We start from the raw sequence: 13,575 nt of genomic DNA, 5'->3' as shown, positions 1-13,575 counted from the left end.
ACAACACATACATAATTACTTACCAGTAGGTACTTTTACTTATTTTTTGAGTAAGATTTACAAGAACTGCAGTGCTCAGTTTTTTTAAGGAAGCGATGATTTTGGTCTTTTCAAGGGATTTGTTGACAAAGACTGTGCCAGTCACTAATACTTTAAAACTGTGGGATGAAAATTATCCATCAGGTAATCCATTAACACAAATGAAGGCAGCAAAACAAAGAGTAGTTAATATTTATAAGGTTATAAAAAGTGATCATGTACCTAGATATTCTTGAATCAATACTATCTGCTTTCACATCAAAAAACAAACATGTTTTAAAAGACAGCCTTTTCTTCAGATGAACTGATTTGCATCAGTAGTACAGTAGTAATTCATCAGTCCTTTGCTCCAAATCTGAGGAAACATTGATTATATTTGACCAAGTCTGCCAATCAGCAGGCTGTCCAATACCAGAGTAAGTGCTCTGTTACTGAATCTAATTGAACGGCAGAACCGCTCTTACACACGATGAAGCATGCCTGAATAGCCTTGCTGTTTTAATAGTCACACTCCTGTGAAAAGCATGAGGCTTTGTCCAACACTGGCTGTAAGACAGGTGCTCTGATTCATTCTATGCATCTCCCGATGAGAAACTGCTCCGGTCAGGCACCCTTGGACAAGTCTCCGGCTGTTATTGCAGTGTGGAGAGTTAGTGACGACCAAATAATACCAATTGCCCTTTTCACAAACAGAACAGTGCTTACAAACTGCACTGCTGCGCATTTAGAATGAATGTTCTGAAAGAGCTCCTTAATTTTGTTCAGCAGTCATTTTGCCTTTTTTTGAAAATTGCTGTACCAATTCAGCAAAAAGCCAACACAACAGAAGAGAATGACAAACTGCAGCTTTTCTGCAAATCCTCTCTGTACAATGGGTTAGGATTTCATAGATGTATGTTTGATTCATAAAGGCATAACAGTTTTCTTTTCGGTTGCACGTAACCTCTGCAACTTCACCTGAACTGAGACGGAAGCCCAGCCTTTCTATCTAATTCGGGCTGTTTTTTTAGAAGATATATTTTATTTCCCATTTGCTGTGTTCATTTGCTTTAGCCACTGTTTATTGTTGATGCCAATATTAACACTTTGTCGATCTGTTTCATTAATTGGATGTAATCAGTCAAAGAAAACTGGACTTGGAAGAGTAACTTACTGCAGAAATTAAATTTTCATTTCCTTCAGTGGCTGAAGCAGCTTGCTATTGTTCAAGGTGTCAGTGATGGTATTTTTAGTGATGTCTTTTCGTAATGTGACCTGACGGGTCCTCATGAGTCTACCAACTTATCTAAGAGGTTCTCCTCTACTGTCTCATAAGATAACCTGATGAAGGTCTTGGTACCGAAATGTTGTTATTAAATATCAATTCTAGATTGGAAGTGAGGTGAACAGTGTGCAGCGGTTTTTCTCCCGATTTTGTCGGCTATTGGTTTTCTCTTATGCACCTCTCCATCCACAGGTGTGCATGAGTTTACTATGTAAATGCGTTAAATCATGTCATACACATGTAGCCATCCGTCTCGCTTAGGAGTCATCCTAAATGTTTTTCATGTAACTGGCATATTTGAAGAATGCTTACAACACAGGACTTTAATACAAAAAGCACAAGTTTGACAATGTGCAGAAATATGCCAATAACTTTTTTATGCCAATAACATTTCTGTTTCTGCAAACCACTGATACATTTGTACGTGTCAGGCTACATAACATATTGACATATCTTTCTCATATTGTTCAGTTTCTGACCAGAATGTCATATCAGGAAGAAGAGGTGACAGTGGTGGAGCTGGACAAGAAGGCTGGCCAGCAGTTGTGTTGACACCTGCATTAAGACTGCATTCTTCATTTCCAGTGCTGCTTGTGGCAACCAAAAAATAAAGAATTGACCAGAGGTTGTGACACCTCAAAACATGTTTTCGCAACCCAATCTGAAGTAATCTGCAACCACAATAAATGTTTGTACATTTCTGCAAAACAACAGATAACTTACAACATGTTATTGATGAAAGGCAGAAGTAACGGTGGTAACAATTTTACATCTCCACAAGAAGGATTTTGAAGGATTCTGTGCTGCTCCTCATTCCGCGCACACCGCTTGCTCTCATGTGTTTTGTCTATTGCTGTTGTTCTACCGCAGGAACGGAAAAGTGATATGCTGAAGCATATGCGCCAGCAAATACTAAAATGCTAACCATGGCAACCACTATGCAGTCAGAAAAAATCTCGTCAGCTGTCCTTTTAAATTACTGATTGAGCAACAGCTGGAAACACACTCAGGAGAAAAACTGCTGAGTCTCCGCTGTTTGCTGTTAATAATAATGAAGATAAACAAGAGAGGTGGGAGAGGAAAGAGGAAATTAGCAAAGCAGTCGAATAACAAACAATATTAGCAAAAAACAGGTTTTCATGGTTAGAAACAGTGACCATGCAGCTCAGACTCAAGGACCAAAGTGTAGGGGGGGCAATAAAAAAGACACACACAGTGTGTTATTTCACTGTCGCTTCACTAATGAAGAACAAAGCAGAACAAGAGCTCAGTTCATTCAACACAACAAAGCAGCACTTTCCCTTCTACCAGTGAACCGTTTATAAAGACTACAACATTGACATGTTTCATTTTCAAACAGCCCTTTAATGAAAATGACTGAGGTCATTTTTGGTGACAAAAATTTAGAGAAAAGTTTTTGTTTTTTTTATTTATTGTTTAAGCGAAGCTAGCAGCACAGCTCCAGGGATAATATGGGTCACATTTTGGCACACAAAAGGATTGTCATTCAATTTAACACGAAACACTTTCCTGAGGATGAGCATGACAACACTGTCATTGTGAGCATATGAGCATGTTAGCATGCATTAACATTACAATTTATCTCAAAGCACTTGTTTGTCCAAGTACAGCCTCACAGTGCTGATAGTGTAGATGTAGACTAGTACACTCAATATTTCTGAGTGGTATTTCTTGTTGATTTGGACTTATTTGTTGTGTACATGCTTCCTTATCTTTGGTGACCTCCAAAATAACCCTTGCTACTTTTCTATTATTTTTCTAAATTTTCTAAATCCACCACTGTACACATTACACGCTTTTCATACCAGCTGCTTCTTGAGGAAGGATCAGCAAACAGTGTAGCTTGCGAGGTGTCTAAAAGATGTTTGCCCTGGGAGCAGACTTGGCTTAACTTTCGTCATTGCACCACAGTGAGTATGTTATTCTGACAGGCTACATTCCAGCTTATGATTTGGTAGTGTTCACTGTACATGACTGGAAACTGCAGCAAAATACTGTAAAGCGAGCATCAGAAATGTACTGGCACAGACCTCCTACGGCTCTATGATATCTTCATTACCCGCTGCATAAGGAAAGCCCAGAGCATCATCAAGGACACCAGTCATCCAGCCCACACACTATTCTCCCTCCTGCCATCTGGAACAACGCTACCAGAGCATTAAATCACGCACCACCCGTTTCAGAGACAGTTTCTTCCCACAGGTAGTCAGAATAATGAATGGTACTTGCACACATAAATATGCACTGAAACAGACACTAACACTGTGTCTACAATGTGTTTATTGTGGGGTTTTTTGAGCTATCACTTAATTATACTATCTGTTGCATTATTTTGCTTCAGTTGCTCGAGTGCAGTTCAGAACTGGTGTTTTTTAACACTTGTGATAACAGCATCTGCCCCGGGAGTTAAACTGAGGCAGGTCAATCTAACAGTACAGGTAATCTAACACATATCATGTGTATTTAGCTGTAAATTTGTCTAACCTCGATATAAAGCCATTAAAAACAAATGAATCATTCATTTCTTCCAGCTGTTCAAACAACACCTGACAGAAGATGAGTAGAAAATCTCATTTCACTTTCATCTAATGCTCGACATTTTCACTCAGCTGTCAATTTATGACCTCAAGCCATTACAGTTTGTGCTTTAGCTGCATTTATAGTAATGGAACAAGGTGATGGTCAGGTTGTTCTGCATCTTTTTAATATAACGACATAAACACAATATCCACCTGTCTACATTTCCCAACACAGATGACTGTACACTGTCGAGAAACACCAGGTATTCACAGCAAATTCTGACAGTAAACTACGGTAATTATGCTTTTGCAATGCATGATGGGTAATTATTTGGAAAATTACAGTAAGCTGCTGTGAAACTGAATTCAAGCAGCATTCTGAAGCAAATGTATGACAAGGAAATGCTGTAATAAGGGTTCAGCACCACACACAATGAAAGCAATGAAATATTGAACAAGGCACACGTACTAATATGCCACAAGGCTAACAGGCTAACAAGTGGTCCAACAAGGTACACATGCTAACAGGCTGAAGGTTTAACATGCTAACAAACAATCTGGTTGGATTAACTTCGAAACAAAGTACATTACTGTAATAATAGCGCAGTGTCATGATGTCATTTTACATCAAAATACTATATTTTTACCAAAACATTGTATCCAGGTTACTACAGAAAAACAATCTATTACAGTAATTAATATGCGTTACTGTGAAATAATTACAGTATACTACTAAAGGGGTGCAGGGGGTCATGTGATGGAGTGAATCACACCTTCAGAGATCCAACAGATGAGTCAAGCTGTGTGGACTTTTAAAGCTCATCTGTATTCTCTTGGAGCACATTCCTCTATATGTAAATAGAGGGTGGAGAAGAGATCTTACAATGATCATATTTGCCAGTCAGAGGAGAAAAGTGTCAGGATGTGAGTCGGCTCCCAAGACACACACTGTCATTTTCAATCTCCCTCACTGAAGCAGCAGCGCTGACAGGGTGTTTATCCAGCAGCAGCAAAGAGGCAGCAGGTCAGTGAGTGAGAGGTCCGAGTAGAAATTAGAGTATAATGTGGATTCCAGAACAATACTACAATTCAAATTAACCCTCTGCCCTGTGACTCAACATAAGTCAAGGATAACGTTGGTAATATTCTATGTTTTTCTTAGTCAAATCCAAGCAATGATGGGATCCTAATAGCATGTAAGGCCTAGCACAGCTTAGTTCTCTATTGAGATTAATTGACTAATTGACCGCTTCGAAGCATATTTGACCGTCGTCAAGGAAAGTGGCCTTTTTGCCTCTTACGTATTTCGTAGCACTCCGCGCTCTTGAATCTTTGCTCCCCAAGTAGCCCGGTCACTTACCAGCGTATTTGGTTGCTAAGCGACATCAGCTGATCTGTTGTCTACTTCATATCGAAAAAACAACGTATGCCTAGGCCACTAGTATGGATGAGTTTCATATTAACTTTAATATTTTTGGAAAATACAGTGATTTCGAGTCTTGGCAAAAGGCTGAGTTGTCGTCACCGGTCAAGAAAAGAATTCTGATTGGCTGCTGGGTTTGAATGAACTTTTCTTACACAGACGCTCCTCAAGTTGTTCCAATGAAAGTCTCTGTTTTGACTTAATTATTAGGAGGAACGGTGAGTCAGCTGGCTGGCTGGCTAGTCTTGCTGTTAAACCGTACTCACTGTTACTTTGATTCTTACTTACGTAATATAAGCTTTCTGGCTAACAGCTGAGATGAAGGGTTCTATGAGCTGAGTGGACTAGTTTAAGTCATGTCATATTCAAGGTTTGTCCTACTTACTGGAGTAGTGAATAACATTTACATTGCATAAGAACCTTGTGGCATTGTTATGATATTATTGTTCCAGCTATTAGTCTATCTATTCTATTCTAGTAGTCAGCTATTAACTCTCAGGTGTTGCCAGAGAAACAGGGTTGTCGCTCGTGAAAAACTTTTCTACTTTGATTTCCAAACACATGAAAATAATAATTAATTTTCTTTTTCTATTTTCTTCTTGCAAGTGACCTTGGTATAAGCGAAACAATGCATTTTGAATAACAATCGGGAATTAGCCATTAATTCCGAATGATTGACACCTAATCAGGAATTATCCCTGAAACAGTTCATGACCGAAAGAAAAGCAGGAAGAAGAAAAAAAACAAATATTACCTCTGGATTTGTTTCTAATAATAACACAACATACTGTACATACAGATGGCCTTCCTGTTTTATTTTTTATTTATTTATTTTTTTTCACATATCACACGAAAACATACTCAGATACGACAGTCATTAAATGTGAGCGTTTTTCAAAAACCTTAAACTATAAAAACTTATAAAAAACAGTTACACAAACAGGCTTACGCTGCTGTGGCTCAGACTGAATTTTAATCGTGGATAAACATGTGCAATTATTTAAGATAAAGTTGTTATCTACAGGTAGGCAGCTTGGCTGGATTTGTCTTTGAATGTCCCTGTTTACTGCACTTACTGTACCTCACGGGTATAATGAGTGGGGGTTAAAAACAGATTACTATGCAGCAAGTTTTGGTGTTTGTCTCTGATGAATTATTTAGACTTGCTTGCACAGTCCTGACGTATCTGGTTTTAAAGATTCCTTGGTGAATGGCAACATAAATTAATCAAAGTGAATTTATAAGTCATACTTAGTGGATGTGGTGCGCTAAATACTTCCAGAAAACAGGATGATGGTCCCAACATGATACTTTAACCAGACTTCTATAGCACTTAAATTCTACGGTGTGGTATGCATATTTCGGAGCAAAACAAATAAAATGTGAATATATTCTCAGTGTTAATCCTTTGGACTAAGAGGAGAGAGGGTATGAATAATTCACAAGCAAAACTGCTGGTCAACCACCACATCAATGACTGGTAAATAATTCAGCTGGCAGACTGGGTGAGGAGCTGCTTGCTCCTGATTTTGATTGAGAGACACAGGGACAGGGCCTACTTATAGATTCTTGATGGGTTTTACCACATCAAGAGGAGAGGACAGGCAAGGAAGAGAGGAGACGACAAATAATTCATAAGAAAGAGCTGCTGATGAGCAAGATGATGAAATCCAGAGTTTGTACGCTCAGATTGCATGATGAATTTGTCAATAGCTGTATTGCTGTTTTGTGTTTTCCTGCAGTCTCGGCTGCGGAATAGTAATGATACATTTCCATTTGGTTCTAGGGAAACTGGGAGAGTTTAAGTTAGTCAAGGTCAGGGGCGAATAAATGGAAATCCTAAAGAATATCTCTGATATGTAGATGAAAAACATGAAAATCAAATATTTGCATGGACACATCATTCTTATCATCATAAAAATGCCCCAACAGTGGCGTCAGAATTTCACCTTTCACCTCCATCTAAATTTCTGCGACCATCTCTCTTTCTCTCCAGCTATTCAAACAGGCAGCTTGCCATTCATGCACACATGCACATGTACACGTATGCTAAGGTAAGTTCAGTCATACTAATGAGGTGCACCCATTCTATCGTGATTTATAGAAGTAATATATGTGTCGTGCACACCCAGATGCGCACACAGTCACTCATGTATACAATGAAATAAGTGTGTGCACTGGTATATGTAATTGATGTGTTTGCCGGTCATAAACTGAGCTGGTATTAAGCTGAGCTGGTATTTACCCCCCCCCCCCCCAACAGTAACCATAGCAACTAAATTCCAAACCCCAACCCTAAATCTTATTCTTACCAAGCCCTTAAAGGAGATATATTAGGTTAATTTTCAGGTTAGTGATTTTATTTCAGGTTACTACTGGAAAAGGTTAAAAAAAAAATGCCACAGTTTTTCTCATACATCTGTTTTAACATCTGCCTCTTCAAGCCACCCGCCTTCCTGAATACACAGTCTTCTCTGATTGGTCAGCTCACAAACACCTGAGCCAACACCGCTCACTGAGCCACCAGTCAGCTGTTTTGTGTTTTCAGTTTCTAGTTACACTCACTTCTACTGTGAATATAGGCATAAATCTTGCAATTGTATGGTGACGTAGTAACATAGGAGTAAGTCAAGGTACTTCAGGAGCAGTGTTCTTGGTAGGAAAGTGGAGCTCCCCTTGGCATGGGCTTTAGGCGTTTAAACTTACATGCACAAGAACCTATAAAACACACCAAAGGAAAGGAAAGAAATGTCTTCTTTAAAACCAAGTCATAACCACCAAACCATCATTCATCACTGGCTGTATATTCGATCTGAACGTGTCCCACATATCCTCCTCAAGCCCTAATTACCATCTTTGTCAGCGAATTACCTGATTACCACTTCCTGGGACTCTCCCTGTCGTGTATTTATTCTGTTCAACCTGCCTGTGAGCCTCACAACATGTGTGATTTACATCTTGACAACAGCAGAGGAATCGAATGTGCAGGCTGGGGAAAAAAAAAAATGGATGTTGACAATTCAGGTCATACACACAGGATGACACTTGTGCCACACTTCACCAGCTAATGAGATGCCAATCAGAACTATTTGCAAATCAGAACCATTTGCAAATCAAGTCCCAATGAGATGGTAATGCAAACTAGACTCAAGGACTGTGAACACACAAGCTGTTAAATGAATAGTACCAGATGTAGGATCTGAGGATCTGCAATTCTGAGACACAACGTCGCTTGTGCGCATTTCATCGACCAATGTCGTTGATGTATGAAAATCACAGGTTATTTCTTTTTCTGACTCAACAAAATGTACTGTATACAACAGACACTATAGGAAACACATCAGATGAGAAAATGATTAATTGTATCTCTTTAAAACATTTCTTGCTTCAGAAAGCCTGAGCCCAGTTCTATGAGTGTTATGGTCACAACAGCTGAGTTTCTTCATGTAAGGCAGCCTGCACTGAGCGAAAAAATTGTCAGTTTATTACAGTCTATGTAACAGGTCACCATTTAAACATAGATTGCCTGTAACTGCCTTCCAAAATGAATCTAATCACAGTTTCAGGTAAATAAAGTGTGTGTGTGGTGTGTGTGTGTGGTGTGTGTGTGTGTGTGTGTGTGTGTGTGTGTGTGTGTGTGTGTGTGTGTGTGTGTGTGTGTGTGTGTGTGTGTGTGTACAGTTGAGCCTCTCAGTGAACTCAGCACTCAATCAGACTCTGGTTCTCCGCCTTGCTTTAACAGACATGAATATGCATCTATTCAAATCTTTGCATCGTCTTTTTAACGTTATTTAGATGTGTCAAAAATGTGTTTTGCTTTCTGTGTGAACACACCATTACAACAGTTACAAAATAACCCACCATGAATGTGGACTGTGTTTTATTAGCCAGTGCAACACACCATTTTAGATGGCCCCCTGTACCTCAAAGGACATCAGCCTGTGTTTAACTTTTTGCGGGACGACCCTGCTTTGTAATGGCAGAGCCCTTTGACTTGGCTTCCATGCTGCATTTTCTTCACACAGGACTAATGTCTGTCTTAACTTGGCTTTGCTTTATTTTTACTACCTCTGACAGGCTGAGTGAAGTAACCTCCACATAAACACTGTAAAATTATCTGTAATGGCCTTTCCAGGTGCAAGATAGGCAGTGAGAGCTTTTGTATTCAACTGTCAAACAGCTGGTTAAGAGGACAATAACAGTCCAACACTCTACGGTGACTGAGGAGTTGATCGGGAAGACCTCAGATGCGCTTCCATGCCCCCAACATGCGTCTGGTGTGAAATGTTGGTAAGACTTTTTGCAGCATTTTAAAAACATCACACTTTTGCCTTTGCTGCTGAAAAAATAGTTCTCTGGTGAGAAATGTACACAAACAGAAACCACTCTCTAAAATGTTATTTCATGGAGCTCAGTGATTGTGTAATGCTTATTCATACTGTTTCTTTCTAATCCACAGAAGCAACTGGGAGAAAAGATACACTGTGGTAAGTAATTTTGAAAATTAAGGGCATTATGTAACTGATTTGAGGAGCACAAGTAGCACAACAAGGCACTTCCTCTTGAGGATCAGTTTGACGCAGGGATGGAGCATAATTTGCCTCGAGTGTACTTGCAGTGTTGCCACAATTAATTTTTAATTATTTGCATTTTGTACTCCCATAAAAGACAAACAAATACCAAATACTGAAGACGCTAAGCACAAGATCTGGAGGGTTACCATCATGACTACATATAAAACAGACAAGGTTCAGCATTTAGCCTACTGAATGGGGCCAATATTTTTATTTTTATTTTGTCTGTGTGGGCTGGAGGCGGTGCTGGCACAGACAATGAGGTTTTGGCGAACAACACTTGCGCAGAAGGGCAAATGTTGAGTTCCAACACAAGTAGATATTAACTATAAAATAGAACTTCTCAGGGCTCACCTTTTCACAACAAGTACTTCCGGACCAGACCTGAAACTGGCTGCATTCAGACTCAACAAGCAAAGGCAATGGAAAAGAACGGCAACAGAATCTGAGTACAGCTGTGACTGGCTTTGTCTTGAATCATCAAAAGTAAAAAGTAAAATCTTTCATTCAAATAGTACATGAAAAACAGCAATTCACACATCTAAATGACTGGAGGAAATACACCAAGTTGAAAACATTATAAATTCTCAGTGTTTCAAGTGGTGTGGGTAATTAGTTTAGGATTTTCTTCTCGTTCATGATAATTACACATTTTCACACATGTGCCTAACACACTGAATTAAAGACTCGGTATAACAGCTAAAATTGCATATTCAACAACATACACAAAAACAGTTTTATTGTGTTCAATAAACAAAAAGAATGTGAATAGGCTACTGCAACAATTTCATCTGTATACTGTTTATATACTCTAGGACTTATTAGCAACATCTCTGTTGTTTGTTATTGTTTCTGGGTGATTTTTGTGTTTCTTACTCTGGTTGATATACATCATGTGTCGAAAATGGGTGAAATAGGGAGCATGTTCATTTGTGATTTTGAGCCTCAAAAGAAAGAAAAGAAGACAAAAAAAGAAAAATTATGAAAAATGTCAGTAATATTAAACAGCTATAGTTTCATACATTCGAATACTTTTGTGTCAAGCGGCCTCTCAATCCTGAGATCTTAAAACCTATATTTTTTTTATTTCTGTTTCCTGTGGAGAGTTTCCTCTGTCCTGTCAAGGTTAACACTACAGCTTTTAGTTTTGCTGCTTAAAATTGCCATGATATTTGCTGCAGTGATATTATTGCAGCATGAAAACATGTTTTCCACCCATTTGGTTGAAAGTTGCATTGTCTTTTTAATTCATCCTGCCTTTGTTGAGTACATTTCATAAATGTTTTTTACATTTCACTGTCTGATAATTGTCAAGGGCACAACCAATGAGTCTGTGTGGTCGATGATTTTACTGCATTCATACCAAACACTCCAATCTTTCTCATGCAGACTACTTCTCCTGTGCTTCCAAGGACGACCTGGGAGAAATTAAGAAACCGTGGACATTTTGACAGAAATTGTGCATTGCTTTCTTTGAATTGTTCCAAAGACTTCAAAAAGTCAAAACAAGACAAGGACAACTGTTCCGGTGCTGAAGAGAACGCTGAAGCAAAAAACACAACTTTCTTTTCCAGTACATCAGTTCCTGTACATGCTGCGACTCTGCGAGTCAAATGTCACACAGAGTGTTTTGTTATTCATGTTTCCTCGCTGCAAATCAGACACAACTGTTTTCTTCACACAACGGAGGTTTTTTTCTCAGATGGGTAAGTGAACTGATAATGAGCCATAAATCACATGTTGTGCCCAAGCGTCACCTTTCATCACCATTTGTGACAACACCCAGGAGTTCACACAATGCACCCTTTTTAAACAAGGTGAATACCCATAAGAATAAGGCTTTAGATATAGATGAAATTTTGACAAGGAAAAAGGGAAAAAAAGAAACTAAGAACGTAAGCAACAGCAACATTTTTCATTATGCAAAGCCAAATGGTCATTACTGTGGTTTTACCTGCTGTGTTTACAATCATAACAGATGTCTATAAACCCCTCAACAGTGACGGACATCTTATATGAGACCATACATCAAAACATCTGTCAAACTGAAGGTCAAATCCTGTTTGCTGGACATCAGCAGTATTTGTATTATATTTAAAGCAGCTGTAATCTGTATTTTTACATTAACAGTGGATTGAATGTCCATCTGAACTGTCAAAGTCCTTGCTCCTTGCTATTAGCCCACAGAGAAATATCACTTAGGTCTACAGTTCCTCTGTGGAGTGTTTTCACATCTTTCAGCTCATTGTTTTTGGTTTTCTGGCTGGAACTTGACCTCTGTTGCACATCAGACGGTTCTTAGGCCTCCGCATCGTCTTGATTATAGACACCTCGAAGGGCATTATGCCATTTATACCATGGTCACTTGCCAAAGAAAAGAGATTCAGACCATTTGTTTATATTTTCATGCGTTTTACAATCAAAATATAAAGTTTTTCACAAGCCGTAACTTGGGCGGCTGTAGCTCAGCAGGTAGAGCAGGTCGACTAGTGATCGGAGGGTCACTGGTTCAAACCCTAACCCTGCACTCAGTGCTGGAAATAAAATATTCAGATTTGATACGCCAGCTAGTGCATTGATTTAGAACAGTGAACAGACAATTTGACTGGAACTACTTAGTAGGTGTCCATATATCAGGGGTTAATGGACACCCTGCAGCCAATCAGAATCGAGTATTCCCCCAGACCATGGTATAATTGAGAAGAGAACGTCTGCGGCAGCATGAAGCCAATCTAACCACTTTCCAGATGGGCACTGGTGCCATCACCGGCACTCTTTCCTTTCTTTAGGCAACCAATCATACATTAGATCTGTCGGACTTGTCCTGGTTATCCAGAAAATGGAATAACAGCCCTGGATGTTGCTGGTTAGTGTTGTGCTTCAATCACCCTAAGCGTTGTAAGCTTGTGTGGTCCCAAGTGCATCGCCAGCGCTTTTCCAAAAGAGAAAAAATCCTTTGTGGACAAGTGTCAAACTAATTCATATTTTTGATGAGAGACCACAGCATTTTAACATCTATAAGCCTGACAACACTGGATAGTTTAAGGAGAACTCAGGACAATTGCCAGCCGTGTATTTTCACAGGTATTTTAAGTGTTTTTTGTGTCTCAACCTAACCAGAACATAAGCCCATAATCAGAAATAAGAAAAAAATAACCCAAAACAAAGGTAACTTGCAACCTAAAAACACCACAAAGCTGTAATGTATCTGTAGTTTTACAGAAACATACTTGCCAAAATCTTTTCTGGTGACTTGATTGTGTTTCTGCTGCCCCCATGTGGCCAACAACTCAGTTATTGATTGCTTAAGGAACTAATTTGTGTGTTATTAGATATGGGTATTCATCTGTATTTCTTGCAGTGGACAAAAGTTGAATCTCAAAGTACTTAATGATGGGGCAACACTTACTACCAGGGATAAATGGGTGAATCACTGAATATTGATTGGTTATTAAATAAAAACTACAGAAGAGTGACAATGCAAGGACAAGAAGAACAGGTGAGAAGCAAAAAATGCTGATGATGCTTTTCTTAAATCAACAGTCAGCAGAAAAGGAAATGTGGACAAAACGAGGAACGTATGCACAAAAGATATTGGATGAAAACTAACAAAGTTTATCTGTGTGATGTTTTTGCTCTTAGCAGATTATAAATGATCACATAATCTGCGTTGAGCTAAAAATCATGATCCGTCATAGCAGTCAGAGTAAATCAAGCTCGGAAAACACACAATTT

At 39.0% G+C, this 13,575-nt stretch overlaps 1 protein-coding gene across 1 annotated transcript in view; it reads right to left on the bottom strand.

The window, feature by feature from the left end:
- The window catches only part of gpc5a (glypican 5a), a 141,280-nt gene that overhangs the window by 57,874 nt on the left and 69,831 nt on the right, over positions 1-13,575 (bottom strand). The window lies entirely within an intron of this gene.

This window comes from Acanthopagrus latus, chromosome 4 (genome assembly GCF_904848185.1).
Source record: "Acanthopagrus latus isolate v.2019 chromosome 4, fAcaLat1.1, whole genome shotgun sequence".
Taxonomy (NCBI): Eukaryota; Metazoa; Chordata; class Actinopteri; order Spariformes; family Sparidae; genus Acanthopagrus; species Acanthopagrus latus.
Note: the sequence above shows the minus strand (reverse complement) of the source record. Positions and strands in the feature narration are given on the sequence as shown.